Source organism: Diplotaxodon limnothrissa, linkage group LG23, assembly GCF_057381915.1.
Source record: "Diplotaxodon limnothrissa isolate DT_005_m linkage group LG23, D_limnothrissa_male_GT1.1, whole genome shotgun sequence".
NCBI classification, from domain to species: domain Eukaryota; kingdom Metazoa; phylum Chordata; class Actinopteri; order Cichliformes; family Cichlidae; genus Diplotaxodon; species Diplotaxodon limnothrissa.
Window position 1 is genome coordinate 45,859,556 of NC_140617.1, and position 13,517 is coordinate 45,873,072.

The following is a 13,517-nucleotide window of genomic DNA, read 5'->3' on the forward strand; positions in this document are numbered from 1 at the left end:
ATGGACTGTCACCCAATAATTGTGTGTGGAGATTTTAATGAGAACCAGTTGCAGAGTGGAAGAAAACAGATTCTGGAGCAGTTTCAGTCGAGAGGGTATTCACAGCTGATCACTTCTGGCACTACAGACAAGAACACCCTGCTTGACCTCATTTTTATTTCTCAGCCACAGAAATGTCTATATTCAGGTGTTCTGAGATCATATTACAGTTACCACAACCCTGTGTTTTGTGTCCTGTCCTCGAGCCAATCATGAAGTCGTCTGGTGAGTTTTGAAACAATTACAGATCATGTTTGTTACAGAGTTTACTGATTGTAGAGCATGAAAAAGATTTTTCATTGAAAAAATTGTCTTCCCTACTCTGTCTGTAAGAAGACCCTTTCTTATTGCAATGTTATTAATCATTTCACCAAATCATTGCTGAACTTCATGCAGAGCAGAGAACATCTGCTATCATGCACCTCTGATCTGAAATGTGCTGCAACATCATTTCTTTTATTCTCATGTTTTAAATGACTAAATCTTTTTACTGTGACGTATGTAGCTCAACAAACGAGATCTTCCCCTCCAAGGGCTTGAAAATATGAAATAGTAAATAAATAAATCCCACATAAATGCAGGTATTTAATATGGGTCACATGAATAAATACAGACAATTATATTTTCTTGATTATAGTAGCTTTTGTAGAATCAAAAGTTTTTGTGATGAATGAGTTTTTGCTTATCATGTTTTACAGGTAAAAAATGTCAAAAGTTATAAACTATCTTTAGGCTACCAGAGATGTCTATAATGATACATTATGTAGAGAAAAACATTAGTACAGCTTACAGAATATGTATAAAAACTGATTTAGAAGTAAATGGATAGTTTTCTGAAAGTTCCCGACTACAGTTTAACACCACCCACCCAGATCAGCCCCCAAGTGTCTATGTAATGCTGGTATGGTGTGTGAGTTTGACTTGGCCTTTATCCGGGTGGGTTTGGGTTTGGGTGGATAAAGGCCAAGTCAGAATTCTCTGAGCAGCTGGAAAAAGCTGCTAATAAACAAAGACATCAAAAAGTGTGGGCTTTAGGTGTAGCCCCCGCTTTCTGATGCACTAATTAGACTTAGTAACCGACACCCCATACCAGCATTACATAGACACTTGGGGGCTGAGCTGGGTGGGTGGTGTTATAAGCACGTGTTTTGTTAGATATATTTTTTCAGACACCATCTTCATGAACTGCTGAGCCAAACCTGATCCATCAGTGCTGGACTGCACAGATAACTACATGCCACAAGGAGACTGCTGTGTTATGAATTGCCATACCAGTGTGTCTTCAATGGAGAAGATGACACACCCATCACCTGACCTCCTGCCTGATCTGGAGACCATCATCATGCTACCACACTACACACCTCTGAGACCATCAATGATGACTCATACTGAGGAAACTGTATTTCCTGTCAGAGATGCTCAGTGATCCTCAGAGCAGAGAGAGGTATCATTCTTTATCTTTGATTAAAAAAAAATGTCAGTGTTTTTAATTCAATTAATTAATTAAAATCCTGTTTATTGCATAAATAATTCCACACTCAAATGATTATACTTGTTGACACTTTTTGAGTTTTAATTCACATTATGGATTACAAATCTATGCTTTTTCTACTCTGTCTCTCTGTGCAGGTATTGCTGTCTTCTGAGTTCTTCCGTGTCCCAACTGAGGCCTTCAAACCTCATTGCAGAGCTCATGTCTTTCCTCACCATCATGTGAGTGTGAGATTGCTCTGGATTCTGGTTATGTGGCCCGCAGCACCTATAAGGTATTTCAACATTGTTCATTGTATAACTTATTTGTAGTTTTTAGGGTTTCTACAGACAAAAAAAATGTTCCTTTTTCTGTATTTTTTAGAACAAGCTCGTCCAGTGTGCCTGCATTCCAGCTTCTTAGACTCTACGCAAGTGGACAGAGTATCAGTGTTTGGCCACTCTTACAGACACTGACTTCTGTCAATTCACTTCTACTGATCGGGCACCTCACTCCAGGAAGACAGAGGGCTGCAAGCCTGTCATCATTTCCAGTGTGGCTTTGTATTCTTGGGGTAGCATCAGATTTTTCCCACAAATATTCAAAGGTAACACTTGTTTTAAGCTTAGTTATTAAATCAAAAGTCTTCCCTTGTGTCATGTCTGTGAAGGTTCTCATGATGTCCTTTGATGTAGTCTCTCTCTTCACTTGCATACCCACTACAGAGGCCGTGGAGACTGTCAGAAAACGACTGCAAGAAGACAGCTCCTTGGAAGACAGGACCAACTTCACACCCGATCAGATGTGCACACTGTTAGACCTCTGCCTCACCACTACATATTTCAAATACAACGAGGGTTTCTACAGACAAAAACATGGCTGTGCCATGGGTTCCCCTGTGTCACCTGTTGTAGCCAACCTTTACATGGAGGAAGTGGAAAGGAAGGCTCTTGGCTCTTTCAAAGGAAGAGTACCCAGCCACTGGTAGAGATATGTAGACGACACCTGGGTCAAAATCAAAAGGCAAGAAGTGGAATCCTTCACTGCGCACATTAACGCCGTGGATAAAAACATCAAGTTCACCAGGGAAGACACAAAGGACGACTGTTTGCTTTTCCTGGACTGCGCTGTGCACATTGAAGAGAACGGCAAACTCAACATCGAAGTTTACTGGAAGCCCACACACACGGACCAGTACCTCCTCTTTGACTTCCATCACCCTCTGGAACACAAACTTGGAGTAATTAGGACACATCCCCCCCCGGGCAGAACATGTTCCCTCTAAGCCTGAAGGGAAAAAGAAGGAACACACACATGTAAAGGAAGCACTCAAAACGTGTGGCTATCCTAATTGGGCGTTTATAAAGTCAGCAAAGATGCACAGAAAAGAACATCAGATACCAGCGAGGGAGGATAAGAAAGACAGATGCAACAACATTGTCATCCCCTATGTACTAATTAGACTTAGTAACCGACACCCCATACCAGCATTACATAGACACTTGGGGGCTGAGCTGGGTGGGTGGTGTTAAAAGCACTTGTTTTGTAGATATATTTTTTCAGACACGGCACAGTCTCCTTTGTGGCAAAACCTTCAAACTTCACCATCCTCAGCTGAAACAACAACATCTTAACACCATCTTCATGAACTGCTGAGCCAAACTTGATCCATCAGTGCTGGACTGCACAGATAACTACATGCCACAAGGAGACTGCTGTGTTATGAACTGCCATACCAGTGTGTCTTCAATGGAGAAGATGACACACCCATCACCTGACCTCCTGCCTGATCTGGAGACCATCATCATGCTGCCACACTACACACCTCTGAGACCATCAATGATGACTCATACTGAGGAAACTGTATTTCCTGTCAGAGATGCTCAGTGATCCTCAGAGCAGAGAGCGGTATGATTCTTTATCTTTGATTTAAAAAAACAAATGTCAGTGTTTTTTAATTCAATTAATTAATTTAAATCCTGTTTATTGCATAAATAATTCCACACTCAAATGATTATACTTGTTGACACTTTTTGAGTTTTAATTCACATTATGGATTACAAATCTATGCTTTTTCTACTCTGTCTCTCTGTGCAGGTATTGCTGTCTTCTGAGTTCTTCAGTGTTCCAACTGAGACATTCAAACCTCACTGCAGAGCTCATGTCTTTCCTCACCATCATGTGAGTGTGAGATTGCTCTGGATTCTGGTTATATGGCCTGCAGCACCTATAAGGTATTTCAATATTGTTCATTGTATAACTTATTTGTAGTTTTTAGGCCTTAACACAAATAAAATGTTCCTTTTTCTGTATTTTTTAGAATAAGCTCGTCCAGTGTGCCTGCATTCCAGCTTCACAGAAAAGAACATCAGACACCAGCGAGGGAGGATAAGAAAGACAGACACAACAACATTGTCATCCCCTATGTAGCCGGTGTATCAGAAAAACTCAGGAGAGTTTTCTCCAAATACGACATCCCAGTGTACTTCAGACCCAGTAACACACTCAGACAGAAACTGGTTCACCCGAAAGACAAAACTCCTAAACACAAACTTAACAATGTGGTGTACGCTGTACAGTGCAGCGAGGAATGCCCAGACTTCTACATCGGAGAGACCAAACAGCCACTTCACAAGCACATGGCACAACATAGAAGAGCCACCTCCACGGGACAAGACTCAGCAGTTCATCTGCATCTAAAGGACAAAGGTCAGTCTTTGAGGATGCCAATGTTCACATTTTGGACAGATGGAGGAGTGAAAGAAGCCATTTACGTCCACTGTGAGCGACCATCTTTAAACAGAGGCGGTGGTTTATGACACCAACTGTCTGCCATCTATAATCCAGTTTTGAGTTCCCTCCCCAGACACCGTAACGTCCACTCACATCCTGGGAGTGGGCGTGGGTGATTTCCTGACCTCGGGAAATCACATGATAGGGTGGGGCCAGGTTTCACAATGAGCTCACCCGAAACCCTGGCTGATTGGGACCCACACCCACTTTCACACCTTGGCTCATGTGATTAGGTAGAGGATCATCAGGGGGTTCTTTGTCCCTCTTTGGGGGGAAACTCCCACTGGGTTTAAATCTGGGACTCTCCACCATTGACCCTTAGAACTGAAGAAGCTTCTCGGATGAGAGGTGAAACGTCTTCAAGGAACTCAAAGAAGTCCAGACGCTTTTCTTTCCAAGCTCCTTAGACTTCACTTGTGTTAATTACATTTTATTTGTTGTTGTTTTCTTTTAGATTTATATGCAGTGATTGGATGTGGTGGAGCTTTGTTAACCGTGTGGAAAACATCTGTTTGTGATGATATTTACAATGAGGCTTTAAGGTGACAGTTTCCATGTAATTTCAATCCTCTTACTAAGCAAAAACATGTTTGCAATTAACATATTTTTTCAGTTTTGTCTTTTGGATTTATGGTTAACATTCCTCTGTGACAGCAAATACTAAACTGGTCCAAGTAACCAGCATATCATTGGTCAAAGGCAAAAAGGACCACATGTCACACTAGCAATGAATTTTTGACTGTGTTTGTGTTAGTATAGAGTAGGTCTAACAGTGGTTTTCCACATCTGCTCTAATATATATAGATAATGGGTCAGACATATAAAGTCATTTTGAAAAGTTCATAAAGGTCATTTATATGTGTTCCTCTTTATCATTTTATATCAGGTCAAACAGCAGACTTGAGTTTTGATCAGGGTAGAACCATAACATTCATGCTAATGGTTCTACTGTTTACAGTTACTTTATGATGGATTTCACCCTGGTCACAGCACTATCTGAAAAGCTGTTAGAGGTAAAGTTAAGCCAATTAATACCTCATCATAAGTCACTCTCTAACGCAGGGCAGTGATTATTATTCACTGTAATTTATTCCACAACAATGTTCTTTATTTGATTCTTTAAATATGCACATCGATTGTTTAGCTGTGTGACTCTCCACACCTGAAATATATCACAATGTGGACTTCATTTCGACAGTATTTTGTAGATTGGTACCATATTTATCATCGAATCATCTTGTGCATTTATTAACTAAATGTTGTTTGGTTTTTTTTTGTTTGTTTGTTTGGGGTTTTTATGTTGCCATTTTTACATTTCACCAACTGTGTAAATTCTGCAATTTTACCTTGGTTTTGTTTCACATCAGTTTATCTGCTGGCTGGTATTCCTGTCTTCCTTCTCTCACCCCAACCGGTCGCAGCAGATGGCCGCCCCTCCCTGAGCCTGGTTCTGCTGGAGGTTTCTTCCTGTTAAAAGGGAGTTTTTCCTTCCCACTGTCGCCAAAGTGCTTGCTCATAGGGGTCATATGTCATATGATTGTTGGGTTTTTCTCTGTATCTATGAAGCGCCTTAAGGTGACTTTTGTTGTGATTTCTTGCTATATAAATTGAATTGAATTGGTTTTCTTTCTTTTCTAATGTTTCTGGTCATTTTTCACAGTTAAACAAGTAACTTTGAGGTTACTTCATCGTTTTCAGCTGTTATCTGTATAAATTTTTTTCCTAATAATTACATTTCTGCAAAATTATAGCAGTTCTGGTAAGTTGTAATATTTCTGCCAAGTTATTAATTTTTTAATCAATTATTACATTTCTGCTAAGTTGTAGCTTCTGGTAAACTACAACATTTCTGCTGAATTGTTATGTTTCTTCTAAGTTATTGCATTTCTGCTAAGTTATTACATTTTTGCTAACTTGATGTTCTTCTGCAAAGTTATTAAAATTTCAACAACTTTTTAAACACTGACTTTGATTTCTTCAGCTTCTTCAGCTATTTTCAACTATTTTCAGCAGACAGCTTCAGCTTTACAGTTTCCTCTAAGTGATTGCAGTTCTGCTAAGTTATTCCATTTTAGCAAAGTTCCTTTGCTTCTGCAAAGTTTTTACAATTTCTGCAACTTTTCAGCTTTTTCAGCTACTTTTTGCATACAGCTTCAGCTTTAAGCATCCACACTGCATTTTCGCAGGAAATGCAAATTTTTCTAGTTGTGTGGATGCTTTAAGCATCCACACTATTGAGTTCCTGTTTCTCTTTATTCTTTATTATTATTCTAGTTGCTTCCGTACACTTTTCGCCGTTTAACTACTTCCACAATTTTTGTGCTATTTTCACCGTTCAAACTTTAAACTATTCAGCTATTTTTGCTAATTCCTGCTACGATTTTTGCTATTTTTAACTATTATACTTTTTAAAATATTAAGCTTTTTTCCTTTAATTTGTCCCATTGAAATGAATGGGAAACTTCTGCAATTCTGCTAAATTTTGCCTGTTTTTGAAACTTAACTACTTCCTCATATTTTCACCTAGAACAACCATTCAAATTTTAAAATGTTCACAAATTATTTGGCTATTCAGGTATGATTCAGCTTTTTCAAATCTTCTACTGTTTTACTTTTATGCCTCTTAAAGTTTTGAGTTGCAAAATTGTGATTTTTCACAAAATACATGTGTTGTTATGGTTGCTATGCTCTTGGCTTCCAGTGTGCCACTGAAGGTTTTGCAATTTTCACTTCATGTCCGAACAACTTCCTGCTACTTGCTCAATTTTCACTCAACTTCCACAAATTATACATCAAAACGTAGGTATTTTTGCTGGCTTTCAGAAAATGTCACCATCATTGTTGTGGGATTTATAGAATTTTTGCAAATCTCCTCAGACTAACACAAGGTCAGAAAACTCTCCATATAAAGTGAATGGAGAGCTTGTTCAAAATCACCGCTGGATTTCTGTAATGAGAGGCATATTCGAATCGTCATATCTCCTTAACGAAGCAAAGTTAAGACATGAGGCTTGTCCCCGAATATCTTCAGACACCCCTGACGCTCACAATTCAAGAATTTCTTTCTCACCTATTACCGTTCTGAAATGAGTTGGACTTGTTTGAGGGTAGGAAATTCGTCCTTCGCTCAGATTTCTTCAGATTTCAAACTGTGGAAATGAACCACTTTTTTCTCTCGTCATAACTTTTTGTTGGATTTCCACAGAGACCTGAAAATTTCCATGATTGTTCACCAAAGCCTGCTGTCTCTTACGGTGAAAGAATGATATCGATACTCCAAATAGATTTCGAGTTAGAAAGCGTTGTTTGAGGGCAAGTCAAGGCAGTTTTTGCTTCGCTCTACTCAGTTATGGTGCATTACAAGTCAAATATCTTTAATAATTCATATTTTAATGATAAATTGTAAACACTGGAAGATTCCCCCATCTCTTCTGAACAAAACGGTGTAAGAATGACCGCTCTAGCCCCTACGGTTTGGAAATTATGGTCATTTGTTTGAGGGGAGTCCTCACTATGAGAAATAGGCTGCAATAATCCTGTGCCTCTCTGTGCTGCGTGTGTAAAAAGAGGCACATGTTTTGGCGGGAAAAAGTACACAGGCTCTCTGATTGGTGGATTCAAATTCAGCAGCTCCCAGGCTGACCTAGAAACTTACTTCTCTCTCCCTGTGCATTTTTTTGCTGATTTTTTCATTTAACAAGTATATTTGAGGGACCCTCAGCATGTTCAGCATTTTTTCAGCTGTCCATTTTGCTTTTCCAATTTTTCTGTTTAACTTATTACTATTGTGCTAAATAATACTATTTCTGCTATTTTATAAGATTTGTGCCTAATATAGTATTTCTGCTAAATTACAATATTTCTGCTTTTTATACTATTTGTGCTAAAACATAGTATTTCTACTAAATGTAGTATTTATGCTTAATCATACTATTTCTGCTTTTTATGGGATTTGTGCCTAATATAGTATTTCTGCTTTTTATAGGATTTTTGCTCAAACATAGTATTTCTACTAAATGTAGTGTTTATGCTTAATCATCCTATTTCTGCTTTTTATAGGATTTGTGCTTAATATAGTATTTCTGCTAAATTATAGTATTTCTGCTTTTTATAGTATTTGTGCTAAAACATAGTATTTCTACTAAATGTAGTATTTATGCTTAATCATAGTATTTCTATATATTTCTGCCAGGTCCCCAGGCAGCCAATCCTCTGTGAGGACTGAGAAATTCAAATTTTCAAATCAGGGCCTGCACGGCTTCCCAGCCAATCATATATGTGTCCTGAGGCATTCAAATTTGCATATTGGGGCCTTCATGGCTTCTAAGCCAGCCAATCATATCTGAGGGCTGAGGAATTCAAATCCACAAATCAGGGCCTGCACAGCTTCCCAGCCAGCCAATCATGTATGTGGGCTCCAGGTATTCAAATTTGCATATTGGGGAATTCGTGGCTTCTAAGTCAACAAGTCATCCATGTCATATATCTCTAAAAATTCATATTTTAATGATAAATTGTCAACACTTGAAGATTCCCCCATCTCTTCTGAACAAAACGGTGTAAGAATGACCGCTCTAGCCCCTATGGTTAGGAAATTATGGTCATTTGTTTGAGGGGAATCCTCACTATGTGAAATAAACTGAAAGAAGCAGGTCTATGTCTCTGTGCTGCGTGTGTAAAAAGATGCACCTGTTTTGGCGGGAAAACGTAAACAGCCTCTCTGATTGGTGGATTCAAATTCAGCAGCTCCCAGGCTGACCTAGAAACTTAGTCCTCTCTCCCTGTGTGTGTGTGTGTGTGTGTGTGTGTGTGTGTGTGTGTGTGTGTGTGTGTGTGTGTTTAGTGGGGAGAGAGAGGACCCTGCCCTTATTTGACAGCATGTCATTGTAGGATTTAAATTGAACATAGTTAGACTGGTTGACTGGATTAGAGCCTGTGTTTGTGTGTCCCTCTGTGCATTTGTGTTTCAATAAGTTATTACTATTCTGCTAAATCATAGTATTTCTGGTACTTTTCGGTACTTGTGCTAAACACAGTATTTCTGCTAAATCATAATATTTCTGCTTTTCATAGGATTTATGCCTAATATAGTATTTCTGCTAAATTATAGTATTTCTGCTTTTTATAGGATTTGTGCCTAACATAGTATTTCTGCTAAATTATAGTATTTCTGCTTTTTATAGGATTTGTGCTTAATATAGTATTTCTGCTAAATTATAGTTTTTCTTCTTTTTATAATATTTGTGCTAAAACATAGTATTTCTACTAAATGTAGTATTTATGCTTAATAATAGTATTTCTATATATTTCTGCCAGGTCCCCAGGCAGCCAATCCTCTGTGAGGACTGAGACATTCAAATTTTCAAATCAGGGCCTGCACAGTTTCCCAGCCAATCAAATAAGTGTCCTGAGGCATTCAAATTTGCATATTGGGGCCTTCGTGGCTTCTAAGCTAGCCAATCATATCTGAGGGCTGAGGAATTCAAATCCACAAATCAGGGCCTGCACGGCTTCCCAGCCAGCCAATCACATATGTGGTCTCAGGCATTCAAATTTGCATATTGGGGAATTCGTGGCTTCTAAGTCAACAAGTCATCCATGTCATATATCTCTAAAAATTCATATTTTAATATTAAATTGTCAACACTTGAAGATTCCCCCATCTCTTCTGAACAAAACGGTGTAAGAATGACCGTTCTAGCCCCTACGGTTAGGAAATTACGGTCATTTGTTTGAGGGGAGTCGTCACTATGAGAAATAGACTGCAAAAATCCTGTGTCTCTCTGTGCTGCTGCGTGTGTAAACAGATGCACCTGTTTTGGTGGGGAAAAGTGCACAGCCTCTCTGATTGGTGGATTCAAATTCACCAGCTCCCAGGCTGACCTAGAAACTTGTGTGTGTGTGTGTGTGTGTGTGTGTGTGTGTGTGTGTGTGTGTGTGTGTGTGACAGAGAGAGAGAGAGAGAGAGAGAGAGAGAAAGGCTTTTAATGGGATGATCTCATTCTAAGATTTAAATTCAATATATTTAGACTGGTTGACTGAATTGGATCTTGTGTGTGGGTCTCTCTGTGCATGTGTGTTTCCTCATGTGTACATATTTGTGATTGTGTGGCTGTAATAAATTTTTTTGCAGATTTTTGTCATTTAACAAGTATATTTGAGGGAACCTCAGCATGTTCAGCATTTTTTCAGCTGTCCATTTTGCTTTTCCAATTTTTCTGTTTAACTTATTACTATTGTGCTAAATCATACTATTTCTGCTATTTTATAAGATTTGTGCTTAATATAGTATTTCTGCTAAATGTAGTATTTATGCTTAATCATACTATTTCTGCTTTTCATAGTATTTGTGCTTAATATAGTATTTCTGCTAAATTTAGTATTTCTGATTAATTATAGTTTTTCTACTAAATCATAGTACAGTATTTCTGCTTTTTATGGGATTTGTGCTAAAACAAAGTATTTCTACTAAATGTAGTATTTGTGCTTAATCATACCATTTCTGCTTTTTATAGGATTTGTGCTTAATATGGTATTTCTGCTAAATTATAGTATTTCTGCCAAATTATAATATTTGTGCTAAAACATAGTCTTAATTTAAAATTACAATATTCATAGTTCATCACAGTGTCTCTGGTAAATCACAATATTTCTGCTCTGTTGTACTATTTTTCTAAATCATAGTGTTTCTGTAATGTTTAAGTATTTTTGGCTAAATATATTCTTTCTGTTATCTTATACTATTTCTCCTAAATTCTTGTATTTTTGAGAAGTTATCATGTTTCTGGTAAGTTACAATATTTCTGCTAAATTCTGCTATGCTATTGTATTTCTGCCAAGTATTATGTTTCCTCTAAGATATTGCAGTTCTGCTAAGTTATTCCATTTTAGCAAAGTTCTTTTGCTTCTGCAAAGTTTTTACAATTTCTGCAACTTTTCAGCTTTTTCAGCTACTTTTTGCATACAGCTTCAGCTTTAAGCATCCACACTGCATTTTCGCAGGAAATGCAAATTTTTCTAGTTATTATTATTATTCTAGTTGCTTCCGTACACTTTTCGCCGTTAAACTACTTCCACAATTTTCAGCCGATTTTCACCGTTCAAATTTTAAACTATTCTGCTATTTTTGCTCTTTCCTGCTACGATTTTTGCTATTTTTAACTATTATACTTTTTAAAATATTCCACTTTTTTCCTTTAATTTGTCCCATTGAAATGAATGGGAAACTTCTGCAATTCTGCTAAAATTTGCTTGTTTTTGAAACTTAACTACTTCCTCATATTTTCACCTAGAACAACCATTCAAACTTTAAAATGTTCATAAATTATTGGGCTATTCAGGTATGATTCAGCTTTTTGAAATCTTTTACTGTTTTACTTTTATGCCTCTTAAAGTTTTGAGTTGCAAAATTGTGATTTTTCACAAAATACATGCGTTGTTATGGTTGCTATGCTCTTGGCTTCCAGTGTGCCACTGAAGGTTTTGCAATTTTCACTTCATGTCCGAACAACTTCTTGCTACTTGCTCAATTTTCACTCAACTTCCACAAATTATACATCAAAACGTAGGTATTTTTGCTGGCTTTCAGAAAATGTCACTATCATTGTTGTGGGATTTATAGAATTTTTGCAAATCTCCTCAGACCAACACAAGGTCTCAAAACTCTCCATATAAAGTCAATGGAGAGCTTGTTCAAAATCATCGCTGGATTTCTGTAATGAGAGGCATATTCGAATCGTCATATCTCCTTAACGAAGCGACTTTAAGACATGAGGCTTGTCCCTGAATATCTTCAGACACCCCTGACGCTCACAATTCAAGAATTTCTTTCTCACCTATTACCGTTCTGAAATGAGTTGGACTTGTTTGAGGGTAGGAAATTCGTCCTTCGCTCAGATTTCTTCAGATTTAAAACTCTGGAAATGAACCACTTTTTTCTCTCGTCATAACTTTTTTTTGGATTTCAACAGAGACCGGAAAATTTCCATGACTGTTCACCAAAGCCTGCTGTCTCTTACGGTGAAAGAATGATATCGATACTCCAAATAGATTTAGAGTTAGAAAGCGTTGTTTGAGGGCAAGTCAAGGCAGTTTTTGCTTCGCTCTACTCAGTTATGGTGCATTAGAAGTCAAATATCTTTAATAATTCATATTTTAATGATAAATTGTAAACACTGGAAGATTCCCCCATCTCTTCTGAACAAAACGGTGTAAGAATGACCGCTCTAGCCCCTACGGTTTGGAAATTATGGTCATTTGTTTCAGGGGAGTCCTCACTATGAGAAATAGGCTGCAATAATCCTGTGCCTCTCTGTGCTGCGTGTGTAAAAAGAGGCACATGTTTTGGCGGGAAAAAGTACACAGGCTCTCTGATTGGTGGATTCAAATTCAGCAGCTCCCAGGCTGACCTAGAAACTTACTTCTCTCTCCCTGTGCATTTTTTTGCTGATTTTTTCATTTAACAAGTATATTTGAGGGACCCTCAGCATGTTCAGCATTTTTTCAGCTGTCCATTTTGCTTTTCCAATTTTTCTGTTTAACTTATTACTATTGTGCTAAATCATACTATTTCTGCTATTTTATAAGATTTGTGCCTAATATAGTATTTCTGCTAAATTACAGTATTTCTGCTTTTTATACTATTTGTGCTAAAACATAGTATTTCTACTAAATGTAGTATTTATGCTTAATCATACTATTTCTGCTTTTTATGGGGTTTGTGCCTAATATAGTATTTCTGCTTTTTATAGGATTTTTGCTCAAACATAGTATTTCTACTAAATGTAGTGTTTATGCTTAATCATCCTATTTCTGCTTTTTATAGGATTTGTGCTAAAACATAGTATTTCTACTAAATGTAGTATTTATGCTTAATCATAGTATTTCTATATATTTCTGCCAGGTCCCCAGGCAGCCAATCCTCTGTGAGGACTTAGACATTCAAATTTTCAAATCAGGGCCTGCACGGTTTCCCAGCCAATCATATATGTGTCCTGAGGCATTCAAATTTGCATATTGGGGCCTTCATGGCTTCTAAGCCAGCCAATCATATCTGAGGGCTGAGGAATTCAAATCCACAAATCAGGGCCTGCACGGCTTCCCAGGCAGCCAATCATATATGTGGCCTCAGGCATTCAAATTTGCTTCGTGGCTTCTAAGTCAACAAGTCATCCATGTCGTATATCTCTAAAAATTCACATTTTAATGATAAATT

The 13,517-nt window shown here is 37.7% G+C and overlaps 2 long non-coding RNA genes across 2 annotated transcripts; both read left to right on the forward strand.

Moving 5' to 3' along the window:
• The first annotated feature begins 987 nt into the window (after window positions 1-987).
• Window positions 988-2,111, forward strand: LOC146608828 (uncharacterized). Its single transcript, XR_014905144.1, has 3 exons — window positions 988-1,483; window positions 1,669-1,805; window positions 1,895-2,111. It is a non-coding gene; the product is annotated as an uncharacterized LOC146608828 (long non-coding RNA).
• A 128-nt stretch (window positions 2,112-2,239) lies between these two features.
• On the forward strand, window positions 2,240-5,517 carry LOC146608829 (uncharacterized). The gene is made up of 3 exons (XR_014905143.1): window positions 2,240-3,418; window positions 3,608-3,744; window positions 3,831-5,517. It is a non-coding gene; the product is annotated as an uncharacterized LOC146608829 (long non-coding RNA).
• The last annotated feature ends 8,000 nt before the right edge of the window (window positions 5,518-13,517 follow it).